At 49.6% G+C, this 15,215-nt stretch overlaps 1 protein-coding gene across 4 annotated transcripts in view; it reads left to right on the top strand.

Annotated features, from left to right (window-relative positions):
• Positions 1-455: 455 nt before the first annotated feature.
• Positions 456-15,215, top strand: part of PTPN3 (protein tyrosine phosphatase non-receptor type 3) — a 121,226-nt gene continuing 106,466 nt past the window's right edge. For 2 of the 4 annotated variants that reach the window (XM_030919135.1, XM_030919134.1), the window contains exon 1: positions 459-550. The gene's annotated coding sequence lies outside the window, so the exon portion shown is untranslated. Of the gene's footprint in view, positions 551-15,215 lie in introns of all 4 variants that reach the window. The other 2 variants (XM_030919136.1, XM_030919137.1) reach the window with 2 other exon arrangements.

The following is a 15,215-nucleotide window of genomic DNA, read 5'->3' as shown; positions in this document are numbered from 1 at the left end:
GGGAAGCAGGAGCACGGATCAGGTAGGGGTCCCACGAGCCTTGGGGAGGTTTAACCAGGGAAGCTTACTAGTGCTGCGGGACGAGCACTGGACTGGAAGTCAGCGGGACCTCAGCTCAACCGCGCACCCGTCCTGCAAGACTCCTCGTTTCAAAGTTTCTTTGGGCGCCGACTGCTTGCCTTCCCTAGGCATGAAATCACTGAGGGCCTGGCACACAGTAGGTGCCCAGTCATGGTTGTGGAACGAATGGCTGCATGCATGCGTGAGGGAACTCAGGGCCTGCCCGGAGCTCGGCGGAGAGCCCCGGTGGCCCTAGGAGATGCGTCGGGGCGCGCCAGCCCGGGGCGGGGGCGGGAGAACACCGCAGGCCAGCCCGGACGCCCGCCCCCCGCTCGGCGCGCGGGCCCGTCGCGGCCAGCCAGGCCGGCGGGAACCGCCCGCGGGCGGCACTGGGCATGCTCAGACGGCGGCCAGGTCGCGCCGCGAGCGAGCTTCCGCGCCGCCCGCACGCGCGACCTACCTGGGCGCTCCGCGCCCCCGGATGCTGCAGGTACTGGCCAGTGCGACCCCAGCGGGCCGGGGGCAGGGCGCGGGGCGGCCGGGGGCCGGGGTCGCGCTCGGCGCTACCCCGCCCCCACCCGTCCTGGGGCGCGCGGCGGACGCGCGGGCGGGCTGGTGGGTGCGGCGGCACCGGGTCCCCGCACCACGTCGGGGCGGGGAGGGGGCGCCCCGCCGCGCTCACCTGGCGGGGCCAGGGCAGGAGGGCGCGGGCGGGGCGCCGGGTGGGGCTCCGCCGGGCTGGCGGGCGGGCTGGCGGCCGGGACGCGGCGCCGGAGCGTGGGCGTGCGCTCCGGCTGGGCAGGGGCGGGCGCAACCCGCAGAGCCCGTGCCACCGGCACCCCCGGAGGACCCCAAGCCGCCGCGACCCCGGCTTGGGGCTCCGAGGGGGCGCACAGCGCGCGGGGAGCCAGCCAAGCGCGGCGGCCAGCGCTTGGCTCCCAGGGTGAATCCGCCTCTCGGCTTTCAAAGATGGCATTTCCTGGGCCTGGCACGAAACTCCAGCGCCAATAAATCCTCCCCGTTCCGCGGGCGATATGGAATGATTTATCAGGTACCTGCGGTGAGACAGCTGCAGAGGGGGGAGTGTATGTGAGAGTGCCCAACCCCCCGGAAATTCCCATTTTCAGCTACCTAAACTTACTGAGAAGTTGCCGTTGCCTTAAAAATTCATGGGAAGTTGAGACAACTTGACACCTGGGTTTTCCGAGCTGGTGGAAAGAGCTTGTGACTTGGAAACTGGAGACCTCCGTTCAAGTTGGATTCCCCTTTGGCCAGCGAGTGACCTTGGGCAAGTTGTTTAACCTCGCTGGTCCTCAGTTTCCTCTCTTGCAAACAGCTGGTAATAATGCCCACCTCGCTGGGTTGTTGAGTGGCTTAAGTGGGATAAATTATGTGGAGGTGTTTGGCACCGTGCCCGGCACAAAGCTAGCAAGCAGTTGGCGTGATGTGAATTTAATTCGTTTAGAGACCCTCGTGGCTCTCATTTCAGCAGGAAATTAGAATTAGGAAACCATCTTCAGGGCCTACTGGTGGAGTGACAGACCCTGTCTCTGTGCCCAGGAGAACTTCTGCCGAAGTCAAGGCCTTCGGAAAAGCAATTTAGCCAAATTGTAATCAGAGAGCATCTCCTTTAAAAGCAGTTTTATACATTCAGAAACTCCAGAAGTTGGCAGTTTGGCTTCACTTACAAAAGAGCTGTTTTGTAAGATGATCCATCTTGCAAATGTTTAAGCAGATGATGGAAGAAAGTAAAGCCTGCTTAGGAAGATTTCTGTTCTAAAAAGCTCCCAAATCCAACTTTAAGTGATTATTTAGATCAGGGTTTCTCAGCCTTGCACTATTGACATTTGGGGTTTGATAATTCTTTGTGTCGTGGGCATTGTAGGATTTAGAAGCATCCCTGGTCTGTAGATTGCAGTAGCAATTTCTGTCTCCCAGTTGTTCCAACCAAAAATGCCTCCAGTATTGTCAGATGTCCCCTAGGGAGCAAAATGCCACCCCCTCACCCCTTTAGAAACACCAGTTTAATTCTTGTTTTCTGTCATTAGCCCGAGTTGTTTGATAAATTCATCTTGTGCTTTTGTAATAACTAACCTTTGCATAGCCTTGTAGAACTTACAGAGTACATTCACCTGTATTATCTCATTTAATCTTTACAACTCTTGTGAGGCTGGTGTCACTCTCATTTTACAGATGAGGACATTGAGGCTCTGAGCAGCCAGTTACACAGTATGTGGTAGAGCTGGGGAGCTGGGATGTGTAACCCAAGTCTCCTGGTTCCAAGGACAGGTCTTTTTCTTCTGCATCAAGCTGCCTGCCACTTTGTTGTATGGAGGCTTTGATATGGATGACTTTCCGGATGTTTAAATCAAGATGTGAAGTATATTGGAAGTTGGAAACTTTTTTGAGATTGACTAGTTGAAAATTAACAACAGTAAGCTATTATCTGACAGAGTAGGCCATTCTAGTTAAATATTCTAGTTTATAGCGAGCTCCCATAAATCCCACATGCAGTTAATGGAATACCAATTTGCAGAGAATTAGAGTAGAATAGAACGTGCCTAATACTCTGTATTGATCCTGCGTTGTCTCTGGTGATTTGCTATCTCCTGAAAAGGACTCATATGCAAATTAGACATTAGCTGGGGAATGTAAAAGGACAAGTTACTGAAGGCATTTCAGAGTAGCTGAGGCATTTATTGAACTTCTATATGGCAGATGTAGTGCTGGGTGGGAATGTGGGTTGGACCCCAGAGAATCCAGGGTGCCTGCATCCACTTCCCTGCAGGAAAGGGCAGGCCCTGGTCAGGCCAGACAGGTGGTGGGCCCTCAGACAGCTTGGGGCAGTAGAAAAAGCCCAAGGTACCATGGAAGCAGATTCAGGATCCCATACCATATCATCAGTCATGTCTCTGAGCCCTCGATTCATCTTTTATCATACAGAAGATACTCTGGTAGTTTTAAGCATTCTCATTCAAGTCTCAGAAACCTGGTTAGGGAGGCAAGGTCAGAGACAAATCTTATCCCTGGAAGAAATTGGGGTTCCAAGGTGGTAACTGGCTTTAGAGAATGGAGACCAACGCTTTGTTGGCTGTGAACTAGAAGGTTTCATACACAGTGGAGTTTGTTGCTGCCAAACCCCACCCCGGTCCCCACCTTGCAGATAAGGAAACTGAGCTGGCAAAGGTGATAGAGTGGGGCCAGGAGCAAGAGGGACCAATTTTGACCTTCTGAACTACAGGTCCAGGCATGCAAGAGACAACATTTTCTAGGATAGGCATAACCTACCAGAAGGGCTCAGATGGGAGGGAGTGAGAAGGCATGGCACCCTGCCTTTCCCCAACCCTCAGGGTTTGTGGTGGTTGAGAAGAGACCAGCAATTTGTGGTCCCTACATCTTTCCCCAGGAGAGCTCACCTTCCAGCACTGCAGTCCTGGAAAGCAGGGACAATGCCTCTTTATCTTTTCCCAAGATCTGTTGTAGAAGCTGGAAAGCTGAAGACACCCAGCACATACCCTGGCCTGGAAGAGCTGGTGGGGGAGGGATAGCCTACCCAAGCATCACCTCTTTGTACCAACTCTAATAGAGACAGGAGGTGACCAGGTCAGTGTCCACACTGCTCTTGGCTGGATCCGGGTGACCTCAGAGCCTGATCTTATAGGTGTCTTCTTTCCTCTGGCCGAGGACCTGAGAAATACTTGGTAAGCCCCTGGCTGAAAACTGATTTGGTAATGGGTTCTAAGACCCAGAAATCTTCTATCTCCAGAGCTTCTGCTTGTGTGTGCACCTGAAACTTCCCACTGCCCCCAGGTTAACTTATTATTCCAAGACCAGGTGTGAGCACAGATTTAACAGCAAATTGAGACATTTATAGAGTCTCTACCATGTATTAGGCTATAGGGCTACAGAGGTGAACACTGAACCCCTGCCTTCATGGTGTGTTTGGGAAGACAGTGACGTTTGTGTGTGTGTGTATGTGTGTCTCCATCCATTTGTCCATGGTCCTGTAAGTGCTTTAAAAGGATAAACTAGATGCAGGAGACACCAGAGGATGCAGCCATTCATTCCCATGGGCATCAGGAGACACTGTGGGGAGTAGTTCTAATCATGGGGAAAAGTTCTAACTTCAAGGCATAATTTGAATTAAGCCTCAAAGTTAGGAACAAGATGGCATTTGGGGCAGGCAAAACAGCAGGGGCAAAGGCATGAAGAGACTTTGTGGATCGTAGGCATGGTGACTCTTCTCCAAGTACAGCCTGGTCTTTTTTGTTTTTTGAGACAAGGTCTCTGTCATCGGGCTGGAGTGCAGTGGCCTGATCATGGCTCAAGCAGTCCTCCTTGTACCTCGCCCCTGGGACCACAGGCATGTGCCACCACATCCAGCTAATTTTTTATTTTTTGTGGAGACAAAGTCTTACTATGTTGCCCAAGCTGGTCTCGAACTCCTGAGCTCAAACAGTCCTCCTGCCTTGGCCTCCCAAAGTGTGGCGATTACAGGCGTGAGCCGCCGCACCCAGGCAAGTCCAGCCTCTTGGTGTTCACTAGTGCAGAACCCACCTGCTGTGGTTAGGGTCTGCCTTATCTCTGGGTGGGCCAGGCCTCACCCAGCCAAGGCTAAGTGCCTATTCTCCTTGATTCTCCTTGTTTTCACCTGGATGGGAGCAATGTCACTGTGTTGTCTTTGAGGCAGGAATAACCTCTGTAGGGATGCCTCTGGTTTTAGTTATCAGCACTAATCTGTACTTATTGGTTGCTACACACTGTTGTGAGTGCTCTCCAAATATTAACTCAATTCATTTAATCTTCACAGCAGCCCTGTGGCCAGGCTGCCTCTCAGGTACAAGTAGGTGGGGGCTGAACTCCTCTGCCCAGTGTATGTTCCTCTGTGGGTGATGCTCTGATTGTGGCATGGGCTGTCTTGGCTGCCTTTATATAGATGTGCCGGGAAATAGCCCAGTCTGAGTTGCAATGGAGCACTGACCCCTTTTCCTTTAGGGGGCCGGCAGGACTCTGCTGACTGCATTTTCTGAACCAAAGAGTGGGATCTGTAGTGTGAAAAAAGAATGTGTGTGCCACTGCTTTGTGCAAGAGGAGGCCTGAGAAGTGTTTGGATACTGAGAGAGTGGAATTTTTGAAACATTTTGATGGTTTATGTGGAAAGTTAGGACAGAGGATTTGAAATTGGGATAGTCCTGGAAAATTCAGGTCCCATGATTTACTGTTAGGATACACAAGCTTTTAGTAAATGTTTAAGCAGTGTAGAGTGAAGTGAATTTTTTGTTCTGAGCCCTAATAGGGAACAAACAGTGCTTTTTAGCCTCAAAATCTTACTGATTCCTTCCAGCCCCATTTTACAGATGGGGTGAGAAAAGTGAGGCTCAGAAAGATGAAGTAACCAACAGAGGGCACAGTGTTTGTAAGCAGTGCAGCCGAGATTTGTCTTTTTGTGGTTTTTGTTTGTTTTTTAAATATAGAGACAGAGTCTCGCCATGTTGCCAGGCTGGTCTTGAATTCCCGGGCTCAGCTGATCTTCCTGCCTCGGCCTCTCACAGTGCTAGAATCACAGGCATGAACCACTGTGCCTGGCTGCAGCCAACATTTGAACCCAAGTCTGTGCCTAGACAAATTATCTGTTGTCAAAGTCAAATAAAATATAAAAACAGATATTTCTCTAAATTTAAAACATTTTGCTTGTGAAGTAAGAATAATAATTTGGGAAATCGATACAGACCTGGTCTTTGGTTTGGAAAACAAAGAGAAGGTTGGGAGTTTTATTAGAATGAGAAATGTTACATATTGTTTTGAAAAAATGTCCATTGGCACTAGAGAAGCTCTTCGGGAGCTGGCAAGCTCTGATTGTTGCATGACGGTTGTAGATAAAACTAGACTTAGAATCACAGCAATTTGTTTCAGTAGTTATTAAATAAAACTGATTTTAGGTTATAACAGGCAGTTTTAGCAGCCAGGCTTGCAGAGAATTATATTTTTGGAGCAATGTTATGTGCCCTGAGTATTTTTCCCCTGGCCTCTCAACTCTGATTTAGTTAGACATGACAATAATGACCCAACTGTGTAATCAACTTCCACCCTGTAAAATGAGAATCATAATGGCACCTATTCCCTTTAAGTTGACTGTCGTGAATGAGCTAATGTGGAAAACCAACTAAGGCAAAACTTGGCATAGAAAAGGGCTTCCTCGCTTTGTGGTCAGACCCCTGACCCTCCAGACAAGCACTTTGATCTGTATTCAGTGCTGAGTCATTGTGGGTGAGTGAGGGTCCCTCCCCAGCCAGGACCACAGGTCCTGGTTCTCAGGACTGAAGGGATGTTCCAAGAGGAATCATGCAGGACTGTGCAGGGGCCATGGCTGTCTGAACACTGTGCTGATGAGGGGCCCCTGGCGTAGGAGTAGGGTTGGAGACCTGGCCCATGCGTGCCACCTCCCTCAGCCACATCAGCTCAAGGGCTAGCCCAGAGGTTCTCAGTGAGGGAGGCAGCAACCAGCTCCATCAGCTGTCTTTTGACTACCAGCCACTATTGGGCCTGGGGAGGGGAGGTTAGCCTCCTGAGCTCAGTCTTTCCCACTGGTTCCCCCCAGTCCCCTCCCCTGTTCTGGTAATCAAATGCATACATAGTTCTTGTGGAAAATAAAAGTGTCAGGGAACACAAGAAAAATTATGCACGATGCTTCTCATGAAAGCAGCTGGTCCACTCTCAGCACTGCTGCGATCTGCACATGCCCTCTCCCACTTCCAGTGGATTCTCTACTCCACGGACAAAGGAGTCTTCCATACACACCTATTTCTCTCAAAATGAAGACAAAGCTGATCTCTCGGCATCTCCTGCAGGCCCTATCTTCACGCTCTTTCCAGCCCTCACCTCACTGTGCTCCTTCCTGCTGCAGGGACTGCGAGAGCTTGGGACCTTCTCCCCCTCCCCACTGATTACTTCATCCTGTGTGTCTCAGCTCCATGATTGCAGAACCTTTGCTCACCTTCCTGACTTGAGTTAAATTGTTGCTATAAATGTTCATGCCACCAGATCTCTCTCTATTATAGCACTTTTCCTAGTGGCAATTTTACAGTTAATTAGTGTAATTATTTGTATTAGTACCTGTCTCCCAGCTACACTATAAGCTGTGTGAAGGCAAGGTCTCTTTTTTTAAAAAAATTTTTCTAAGTTTTATTTTTTTTTCTTTTAATGATTTATTTTGATCCAATTCAGACCCGTAGGAAAATTGCAAGAATAAATCAAAGAAGTCCCATAAACTCTTCACCCAGATTCCCCAAACATTACCATTTTATTCTATCCCTTTGTATATATATCTTTCCTGAACCATTTGAGGATTATTTATTGATGCCTCCTTTCCCCCTACATTTATTTCCTAAAAGCAATGATATTCCATAACTACAAATTTTAGAATCAATAAATTAATATTGATACAACATCGTTTACCTAATCTATGAACCTTAAGTTTTTTTTTTTTTTTTGAGACGGAGTCTCGCTCTGTCACCCGGGCTGGAGTGCTGTGGCTGGATCTCAGCTCACTGCAGGCTCCGCCTCCCGGGTTCACGCCATTCTCCTGCCTCAGCCTCCCGGGTAGCTGGGACTACAGGTGCCGCTACCTCGCCCGGCTAGTTTTTTGTAGTTTTTAGTAGAGACGGGGTTTCACCGTGTTAGCCAGGATGGTCTCGATCTCCTGACCTCGTGATCCGCCCGCCTCGGCCTCCCAAAGTGCTGGGATTACAGGCTTGAGCCACCGCGCCCGGCCGACGAACCTTAAGCTTTATATACTGTGTTTTTTTTTTTTTTTTTTTTTTTTTTTTTTTTTTTTTTTTTTTTTTTGAGAGTCATCCTCACTCTGCCACCCAGGCTAGAGTGTGGTGGTGTGATCTCGGTTCACTGCAACCTCTACTTCCTGGGTTCAAGCAATTCTCCTGTCTCAGCCTCCCAAGTAGCTGGAATTACAGGTGTGTGCCACCATGCCTGGCTAATGTTTGTATTTTTTGTAGTGACGGGGGTTTCACCATGTTGGATGCTGGTCTCGAACTCCTGACCTCAAGTGATCCGCCTGTCTCAGCCTCCCAAAGTGCTGGGATTACAGGCCTGAGCCACCACGCCTGGCCTAGATGTTAAGTTTTGCCAGTTGTCTTAGTGATGTCCTTTTTTTATAGCCAAAAACAAACAAACAAACAGCTCTTATAAATGGGTTGCATACGGTTGTCATGTCTCGTTAGTTTCCTTTAAACTAAGACAGTTCCCCAACTGTTCTTTGTCCTTCAGGACCTTGACTTTTTTTGTCGTCATTTTTCCAAGATGGAGTCTCGCTGTCTCCAGGCTGGAGTGCAGTGGCGCGATCACAGCTCACTGCAGCATCTGACTCCTAGGTTCAAGCGATTCTCCTGCCTCAGCCTCCTGAGTAGCTGGGATTACAGGCATGCACCACTACGCCTGGCTACTTTTTTGTATTTTTAGTAAAGACAGGGTTTCTCCATGTTGTTCAGGCTGGTCTCAAACTCCTGACCTCAGGTAATCCTCCCACCTCGGCCTCCCAAAGTGCTAGGAGTGCAGGCGTGAGCCACTGTGCCCAGCTGGACCTTGACATTTTTGGAAAGTACAAGCCAATTATTTTGTAGAATGCCCCTCACATTGAGTCTGTTTTAACTCACCATTTTGTCCCCAGTGCCAATGCCAAACACAGTGTCTGGACCGTCAAATGCACTCAGTAAGTATTTGTTGAACGAGGAGAAGGAAAGATGGAAGGAGGTGCAAGGGGAAAAGTCAGCAGGTTTTCTGCTTTCTTCCACCCCCAAACATTTTACTGCTAAGTGATTTTTTTTTTTTTTTTTTTGAGATGGAGTCTCGCTCTGTCACCCAGGCTACAGTGCAGTGGCACGATCTCAGCTCACTGCAACCTCTGCCTCCTGGGTTCAAGTGATTCTCCTGCCTCAGCCTCCCGAGTAACTGAGATTACAGGTGTCCACCACCACACCTGGCTAATTTTTTGTTTTTTTTTTTTTTTTTTTTTTTGAGACGGAGTCTCGCTCTGTTGCCCAGGCTGGAGTGCAGTGGCTGGATCTCAGCTCACTGCAAGCTCCGCCTCCCGGGTTTACGCTGTTCTCCTGCCTCAGCCTCCCGAGTAGCTGGGACTAAAGGCGCCCGCCACCACACCCGGCTCGTTTTTTATATTTTTTAGTAGAGATGGGGTTTCACCATGTTAGCCAGGATGATCTCGATCTCCTGACCTCATGATCCGCCTGTCTCGGCCTCCCGAAGTGCTGGGATTACAGGCTTGAGCCACCGCGCCCGGCCTGGATGTTGTTATTTAGCTGCAGTCATACTGTATACAGGTTTGAATCCTGCTGTTTTTATAACAAAGCTTTCCCCCAAAAAGAGAGGCTTCCTGAGAAGATAGTAAGCTTGCTGCCCTTGCAGGTATATAAGCAGAAGCCAGATGGTGGTTTGGCAGGGATACTGGAGAGGCAAATGGAACGTCTGATGAGGCGTGAGACTCATCAGGTTGGGGGTCCCTGCTAATCTTGGGTAGCCTTCTCTAACTTCAGCTCTGACTTCACAGGCCTAGGACCCCAAGAATAGTGCAGCTAGAATTTATCATCCCAACCAGAACAATCTGAGAATGAAAAGGGGTGCTGTTAATAATTGCACCTGACTGATGGGCCTCAGCCGGGACTGCCCTAGGTAAATCCGGACGTGTGGTCACCCTATTTAAGAGTGACTTCGAGGTTGAGATCAGTGCAGGGTGGGCCAGCATAGAAAACCCTCTAGCACTAGGAATCTTCCAACTGGATAAAGACAAAACTAATCTCTGCGTGGCCTGCAGGCCTGATGTTTGTGGCTTTGCTCTCCACACCTCTGTGGTCCCACCTCCAGTGGGATGCCACTCCCTAGCTTTGTGCCTGCCACACCGGCCTTTTGTCAGCCCTCACCTCCCTATGATACCTTCCTGCCACTAGGACTGGCAGAGTCTGGGACCTCACTCGCATACCCAGGCTGGAGGGAGGAGCAGGGACAGAGTTTATGATAGATGGACAGGGAGATGAAGAAGCCAGCTGTGCTTCCTACTGACCAATTTCTAATAGAATTTAAGAACCAGGGTGTGTAAGCAAAGCAAAGAAGGGCAGGAGGCAGGAGTCACCCTAGACTTTATCTTCTTTCCTCTAGTGCTCACACTTCCACTTCTTCTTCCTGCACCAACGCCCACATCCCTGTTCCAGCCCTAGTTCTGAGATCATGACTAAGTCACTGACCTTTGGCAAAGGCAAGGAAGCAGGTGGCATTGGGGACCCAGGCACAAGAGGATGGGCACTGGATGAACAGTAGGTGCAGACAGGGACTTGGATGCAGAGAAACCAGGCAGGAAACCAGCATCTAGGGATCACAGTAACAAGGTCACTACAGGGCCATTTATCAGGAAGCCTAGATTTGTAATACCAAGTGCCCAGACTCTCGGTCAAGGAGTCAGGCTGTGGGATCCATAGAATCTGGTTCTTTAACTTATTTTCTGCCTAGAAGAAAATACAAACCTTACCTTCGTGGATTACAAATTATTATAGGATGAAAATGTGAAGATAATGGGGCTGTTTTCTGGGAAGCATCCCAGTCATGTGAACTTTAAGAACACTGCCCAGTGCAGTCATGTTTTTATTACTCTAGGCATCAGCAGCTTTAATGGAAAAGCCAGTTAGTAAAGGAATGTTCCAGTTCTTAGAATGCAAGATACTAGTACTGCTGAATGTTGGAAAGATTTTCTGGTTAACTGTGTTATTAGATTTTACTGCTTAAAAATGTACTTTCAGCCGGGTGCGGTGGCTCATGCCTGTAATCCTAGCACTTTGGGAGGCCGAGGCAGGTGGATCAGCTGAGGTCAGGAGTTCGAGACCAGACTGGCCAACATGGCAAAACCCCGCCTCTACTAAAAATACAAAAAATTAGTGCTGGTGGGCGCCTGTAGTCCCAGCTACTTGGGAGGCTGACAGGAGAATCACTTGAACCCGGGGTGTGGGGGCGGAGGTTGCAGTGAGCCAGATCATGCCACTTCACTCCAGCCTGGGTGAAAGAGCGAGACTCCATCTCTGAAAAAGAAAAAAAATAAGTACTTCCCTCCTCCCTCCGACCCCACACAGCTGCTTAAAAGCATTTAGTTTGGGGTCGCTTTTTACAGGAAGAGCATGTCACACAGTGTCAGAACTGGAAGGGACCTTAGAAAAGCCTTTTCCGCTCCCTCTTTTGTGGATGGAGAAACCGAGGCTCTGCACGGGATGTAACATACTCAAGGGCACATAGTCAATAGCAGAGCAGGAATGGTACCCATGTCTCAGAATTTCCAGCCCCCAGATCTTGGGTGTGTTTTCTACATCTCATCCAAGGAAGTTTATCAGATGGGCCATGTATTTTTAATTATTTTGTTAATACCTTTTGGCATTTCTCTGGCGATAGAAATAAGTTGTATTGGCATTGAAGCGGTTAGGCATTTCTTACTGAGTTTCTCTATGTAGAAGTTGCTAGGCTATCTTTCTTTTTGTTTTCATATAGAAAAGATGATATATACCTTCCATTGAATTTCCATATCATGTAGTGGTGTTTCTCAAACTATAGCACATCAGAATTACCTGGAAGGCTGGAAGGCTGGTTAAAAGAGGCTGTTAGGCCCCACCCCCAGAGCGTGTGATTCTCTTGGTCTGAATCAGAGCCTCTGGTGAGGCCGGAAGTTTTGCATTTCTAAAAAGCTCTCTGGTGATGCCACTCGTTTGGAAGCCAGGGACTGCCCTTTGAGGTCCGCTGCCCAGGGTTTCATGACACTTTTAGATAATATGCTCTGCGCTTTGTGGCCAAATGGGCCCTCCCTGCTCTTGCCACAATGGCCAGGGACTGCTCACTTGTTAAGACCAGAGGCAGGTTCTCATATCTCAGCCCATTTGGTCAGAGAGAAATTCCTCTCTGTTCCAGGGCTTCTGTGATGCTCCTCTTCCCTCCTACCTTCCAGCCCACCTTGGCTCTTCCTCTGCTGCCTGTTCCCTTTATCCTCTGCTCTTACTGTCCTGCAGGCCTTTTCAGGTGAACTCAGCTGGTTCTATCAGCAGGGGCTCAGAGGTCTGTGTCTCCAGCCTGATCATCTCTGGGTATATTAGTCCATTCTCACGCTGCTAATAAAGACATACCCGAGACTGCGTAATTTGTAAAGAAAAGGAGTTTAATTGACTCACAGTTCCGCAGGGCTGGGGAGGCCTTGGGAAACTTACAATCATGGCGGAAGGGGAAGCAAACACGACGACCTTCACACGGCGGCAGCAAGGAGAAGTGCAGAGGAAAAGGGGGAAAAGCCCCTTATAAAACCATCAGATCTGGTGAGAACTATCACAAGAACAACAGCATGGGGGTAACTGCCCGGGTCATTCAATTACCTCCCACCTGGTCCCTCCCATGACACGTGAGGATCATGGGAACTACAGCTTAGTGAGATTTGTGTGGGGACACAGCCAAACCATATCACTGGGCATTTCCAATCCTGTGTATATCACATCTGCACAACTCCTCGTGAGTGCCCCCAAGGCCCCTCCTCTGTGTTTCTGGAACAAAGCTCATCACCTTCTTTCTTAAAAATGCCCTCTCCACATAGTCTTCCTGCTTAGAAACCCAAGGTCACTCTTCACTTGTCCCCCACACCTCAGAAATCCCTTCTTCAGCCCACTCCTCTTTTCCACTCCACCCGAACTGAGTTCGCTCGCTTCTCCCATTTGCCTCTTTTGCTTACTGTCACAAATAGGCCTCTTGCGCCTGTACCTCCTTCACACAGCTACCAGAAAAACGTTCCCTTAAAAAGCACAGAAGATCACCTCATTCTGTGCGGGCTCCATCTGGCCTTGCTTTTCCCCGTCTTTTCTCCAACCCCGCAAAATGTACGCTGTAAGCCAGGGCTTCACAAGCTTTCGTGTTAAAATGCAAATACATACTCAGCAGGTCTGGGCTGGGCCCTATACTCTGCCTTTCCAGCACTCTCGCAAGTGGTGCCAGGATGGGGTCTGTAAGCCACCACATGTTGAGTGACTGGACTCTAGGGGAGATCTGTGTTTCACAGAGTCCTGCAGACCTGTCTTCACTCTGTTCATAGTGCAAGAATTTCTGAGTTTTGTGTTGTAATTGTAATGTTTTCTGTTGTATGTAAAATTAACCTTAAATGTTTTCAATCGTAAACTTAGATTTGCTGTTGCAGTGGTTAGTTGCTATTGAAAGAATTTTCGAAGACCGGGAAAGGCTTCAGTTTTCTTCAGTGTTACTAAATAGGTCCAGGTACATGGGTGTATGGGGGTCAGGGATAAGTCTTGAGAATGTTTTTCCTTTAAAGGGGAACACACTGCAAAGGGGTTCCCTCTCGTGAGCTGCTCCAGGACAGAGACTCTCCCTTACTCAGTCTTCTCAGGATGGGTGGTGGAAGGGGAAGGAAAAGAGTCTGGTTTCCATAGGAGGAAATGAGTGTGGAAACTGATGATTCCAGCAGGGAAGACTGGGCGGGGAAGGGGAGCTCTCCTGGGAAAGGTGCTGCCAGTCATAGAAGAGGGTGAGCATCTGGGGGCTGGATCTTATATGACTCTTTTTATTTTTATTTTTTAGTTTTTTAAAGACAGAGTCTCACTCTATCACCCAAGCTAGAATGCAGTGGTGCCATCATGGCTCACTGCAACCTCCATCTCCCAGGTTCAAGCAATCTGCCCACCTCAGCCTCCCAAGTAGCTGGGATTACAGATGCACATCACCACGCCTGGCTACTTTCTGTATTTTTAGTAGAGATGGTGTCTCACCATGTTACCCAGGCTAGTCTTGCACTCCTGGACTCAAGTAATCCATCCACTTTGGCCTCCCAAAGTGCTGGGATTACAGGTGTGAGCTGCCGCACCTGGCCTTATATGATGCTTGATAAGGCTTTGCTATTGAGGAACCAGCTGGGGAAACCACTGGTAGGCATGCCTGGGAGCCAGGCTTTGTCCTAGTGCAGGATGGGGGGTCACAGAGGGCTGAGCATTGCGTGAGGATGAGTGGGCAGGAGGTAGAGCCATGTGCACCTGGGAGAATCAGGATCTTGCCACAACAGGAGGGTCAGAGAAGCAAGTCCCAGGTAAATGTGGGGTGAGGGAATGGGATGGATATCAAACAAGGGTGCTGATGACTTTGACCAGCCTGCTCCAGAAACCTCACTACCCTCCTGTCGCCTCTGAAGTGCAGGCACCTCAGTCCACCACTGAAGAGTTTTTCAGGATCTGGTCTCTGCCTCTTCTCCCATGTGTCCTCCGTGACTTTTGCCCCTCAGTTCTAGCTCCCACCCAAGGGGTTGTTCCTCAATTCAGATTCAGATGTCCGTCCTCACCTCCAAGCTTCCACAGAGGTGGCTCTGCCAGGCTGCCTTGCTCAGTGTTAGCTCTCAGCACAGGTGGTGAGCCTGGGACCGTCACCGGGCCCCCAGTCGCTCACTCCAGGGCCCTGCTCGAGCCTCCTGAGTCTCGGCCTCCGCCTCTCCACACTGGAATGCCAGTGGTGTCTCCACCTCACAAGGTCGTGTGATGATCCCGTGGTGACAGAGCAGCATGCTAAGTACTCGGGCAGTACTGGCTCAGCTATCTGGACAGAGGGACTGCCGTTGAACCTGTGTCCACAGCTTGAGGTGGAGAGAGCTGTGGTTGGTGTGTACCACCCAGGGCAGGGTGGAGCTCAGGTAATTTTGCCTGAGGTGGACACTCCAGAGGTTGGCGTTAGTTCACTGCGTAGATGTTGAAGGCATCAAAAGATGGCAGCTGGCGACAGAGTGAAAAGGAGGAAGTTGGAATTGGGATGGAGAGCACAGCCTGTCACACTTTATGCAAAATGATTCAGATTCTGTAGGTCAGGTGTGGGGCCTGAGACTCTGCGTTTCTAACAGGCACTCAGTGATGCTGAAGCCACTGGTCCAGAGATTGCACTTTGAGCAGCATTCATCCAGAACATGATTAATGTTGGGGAGCCTCGTGGAGGAGAAGGTAGAGAAAAAACATACACAGCTTAAAGTATACCCAGCTTTCTGCCTGGCTGCTTGGAGACACCTCAAATGGGCAGGTGTATCCAGGCGTCGGGGGTCCGTTGGGTTCCACTGGAATCAGATTGTGGGT

The sequence above is a fragment of the Rhinopithecus roxellana genome, chromosome 16 (genome assembly GCF_007565055.1).
Source record: "Rhinopithecus roxellana isolate Shanxi Qingling chromosome 16, ASM756505v1, whole genome shotgun sequence".
Lineage (NCBI taxonomy): Eukaryota > Metazoa > Chordata > Mammalia > Primates > Cercopithecidae > Rhinopithecus > Rhinopithecus roxellana.
Note: the sequence above shows the minus strand (reverse complement) of the source record. Positions and strands in the feature narration are given on the sequence as shown.